This window comes from Bidens hawaiensis, unplaced genomic scaffold (genome assembly GCF_021521415.1).
Source record: "Bidens hawaiensis isolate Kalapana, Puna unplaced genomic scaffold, B.hawaiensis_p1.1 tig00044748_1, whole genome shotgun sequence".
Taxonomy (NCBI): Eukaryota; Viridiplantae; Streptophyta; class Magnoliopsida; order Asterales; family Asteraceae; genus Bidens; species Bidens hawaiensis.
The window spans coordinates 1-3,473 of record NW_027505906.1 but is presented as its reverse complement, the minus strand read 5'-3'; the positions used below and the strand labels follow the sequence as shown (position 1 = coordinate 3,473).

Genomic DNA, 3,473 nt, shown 5'->3' with positions numbered 1-3,473 from the left:
TTAAAACTAATGATGAGTATTTTAAGCTACTTAATCCTTAAATATGTTCAAGTAAACCACTCATCTTTCTGGGATTAAGTTATTCTGTCGAATCAATCATATTGTAAAGAAATGGAGTTATGAATTGTAAATTTGTGATTGTAAAAGCCCATGTGTCCAGGTTTTGAGACACATGGGCTTTTAAAAGCATTTGGACTTTTAAAGATGACAGATGCTTCATGTTGTTTCAAAACTGTTTGCTGCGTAAAACTGTTTTTTAAGATGTTTTTGCTGTTTACTGCTTATTTTGTCGCTGTTTTTTGCTGCTTTTGTGGTCAGTCATTTTTAAGGTAATTATGTAGTGTGCATAAATTTCATAGGCTCATAGCATTAGATATTGTGGGCTTAGAACTTCGTGCTAGAAAGACCTAGCTTTTATGTGAATTTCCATTTATACCCATCATCATCTGACTCCAATCTTGCAGCAAAATTCTTGAAATCAGGTTAAGATGAAGAGGGTGTATTCACACCGTGTAATTTTTACTCCCAAATTCCCAACATCATCACCCGCCACGACCCAAAGGGCTTCTGCTCGGGCTTTATCATCTAAGCCCATTTTAGACCTGTATGGACAGTTTGCTGATAAATGGTCCTATGCCGAGGTACGGGCTAAAGAAGAACTGCTTGAAAAAGTCTCTATATTCAGAGATAAATTGATGAAGAATGTGGCAGATGAGTACTCTTTTGAAAACTTGTTGGAAGTTGAGGGTGGAATCTGTTCAAGATATATTCTGATGGGGCTGCTTTGATTAAGCTTCTTAGCTTATTGGAATCTTCTCCTCATTTGGCTATCAAGGTAAAAATAATTCTCATTTGGAAAAAAAAATGCCTCAACTTGTGAAAAATCTATGATATTTTATTTTGGAATATTGGCCTCATATAATCCCAACTGTGACCCATTGGCAAATATAAGGACCAATTATCGAAATGGCAAAATATAATCCCAACTACGCATGTGGGTGGAAAATTAACGGGAAGTTAACCTTCCGTTAGTTTTTGTGATGTGGCGGCTTAGCTGTCTCATAATCGGCTGACGGGGCTATTGATTAAAAAAAATTCTTTAAAGAATTTTTTTTTAAAAATAGATATTTACATATACTAGTAAAAGACTTATTATATATTATTAAAAATAGAATAAAATATTTATATACATATTATCTTCTCCATCTCCATCAAGACTCCCCACACAACCACCCACCTCACCGGCTGGTCACCACCGCCGATTAGCTTCCGCTCGGCCACCATCGCAACCACCACATGTCATCAACAATCCCTCCCGTACTTGATCACTTCCTATAACTGAAAATAATCGTAAAGGCAAGAGTGAGAGAGAGCTAAACTCGTTGGAAACCTGCAACTTGTATTTTCCGGCAAGCAGATCTGAAAATGAGGATGGTTGGTGTTGGTGGGCTTCGATTCGTAGTTCGATTAGGCCTGATTAGGGCTTCGATTTCCGTCATCGTTTTTCCGATCTCAATTATAATCCGCTCGTGAGTAGGGTAATGGTGGTCGGCGTGAGGAGAGTGGTGGTGGATTCAAAATTTGTTGAGTGTTGAATGAAAATGCAAGGTGGGTGGGATGGTTTAATATTATCTGGGTTTTGGTAAAGAGGCTGATGGAGCCGGAGAGGATGATTAAACCGGAGATGGTTGGCGGTGGTGTGTAATGGTATTGGTGGTTCGGTGGCGCAAAAAAAGAGAAGAGATGAGTTGAGAGAGAAAGAGTATTATAAATATGGTAATTTTTTTTTAATAATTAATAGCCCCGTCAGCAGCCTCGTCAGCCGATTACGAGACAGCTAAGCCGTCACGTCACAAAAACTAACGGATGGTTAATTTTCCACCCACATGCGTAGTTGGGATTATATTTTGCCATTTCGATAGTTGGTCCTTATATTTGCCAATGCGTCATAGTTGGGATTATATGAGGCCAATATTCCTTTTATTTTTGTATACTAAAGGCCCAAAACTTGCCAAAATTTTATATACTTTTGGAAAATAAAAATAATGAATTGTTAACCAGTAAAGTGGTCAAAACTAAGATGGTAGAAAAAATAAATAAATGTCGGATGTCACTTTACCAATTTTTTGGCCAATTTAAGAGTTAACAAGTCAGTATTATAGTTAAATTTAGGGGCTATAATATGCAAAAGTTAGTTTAGTGACTTTTTTTGTTTTACCAATTGAGGGACTTTAGTATACCAAAATTAAGTCTAGTGACTGTTTCATGATAATCAAGAAAGTACAGTTTTTCACGGTTTTAACCCTAATCGGTCGCGTTTAATGGGATTATTATGATAGGTTTTTAACTGGAGAAGAAAAAAAGACAATGTGAGACCAATGTCATCTGAAGAATACTCAAAAGGCATTAAAATTGCAGGCCGAATAAAAAACATAGATCTAGCCGTTGAAATTTTCATGGAAGCCACTAATAAACAGGTCAAAAACACCTCAACTTACAACGCACTTATGGGTGTGTATATGTTTAATGGGCTAAGTGAAAAATGCCAATCAGTTTATCGCGATCTAAAGCAAGATATCAGTTGTTCCCCAACATCGGTCACGTTCAACATGCTAATATCAATTTTTGGTCATAGAGTCCTAATAGACCAAATGGAATCCGTGTTTCAAGAAATGAAAAATTGCAATATCGCTCTTGATTTAACCACGTATAATAACATGATCGCGGGTTATCTAACAGCGTGGATGTGGGATAGTATGGAGAATGTTTATCATACGATGGAGACAGGGCCCATACGCCCGAATCTTAACACACACTTATTAATGCTTCGTGGGTATGCACATTCCGGTAACTTGGAGAAAATGGAGAAGATTTATAATATGGTGGGCCCGCATGTTCGCGAAAAAGATATTACTTTAATTAGAGCTATGATATGTGCTTATTGCAAGTTTCCATACCAAAATCGAGTTAAACGAATTGAAGAACTATTGAAGTTGATCCCGGAAAACGAGTACCGACCGTGGTTAAATGTGTTGCTAATTAGGGTTTATGCGGAAGAAGATATGGTTGACCAAATGGATCGGTCAATAAATGAGGCATTTGCGCATAACACGAGTGTGAATACTGTCAGGATTATGCGTAGGATTACTTCGACCTATATTAGGAACAATGCTGTGGACAAGCTGGCACAGTTTGTTACACATGCGGGGGATTCGGGGTGGCGGCTCTGCCGCTCGCTGTACCACGGGTTATTATGGATGTTTGCCTCGCAGAAACGGATAGAGGAAATGGAGCAAGTTCTTGTCGAGATGGAGAGGTTTAATTACGGGTGGTCGAAAAGGACATTTTATATATTGTGTAAGGCGTATTCGGAGCACGAAGAACAATATCAACGCAAGTTTTATAGGGTGTTGGGGTTGATGTGCAAGCATGGGTATGAAATTCCATTGTAGCATATGTTAAAGTAGAATGCG

The 3,473-nt window shown here is 38.0% G+C and overlaps 1 pseudogene; it reads left to right on the top strand.

Annotated features, from left to right (window-relative positions):
* Positions 1-488: 488 nt before the first annotated feature.
* Positions 489-3,465, top strand: LOC143615860 (pentatricopeptide repeat-containing protein At2g30780 pseudogene; annotated as a pseudogene).
* Positions 3,466-3,473: the final 8 nt, after the last annotated feature.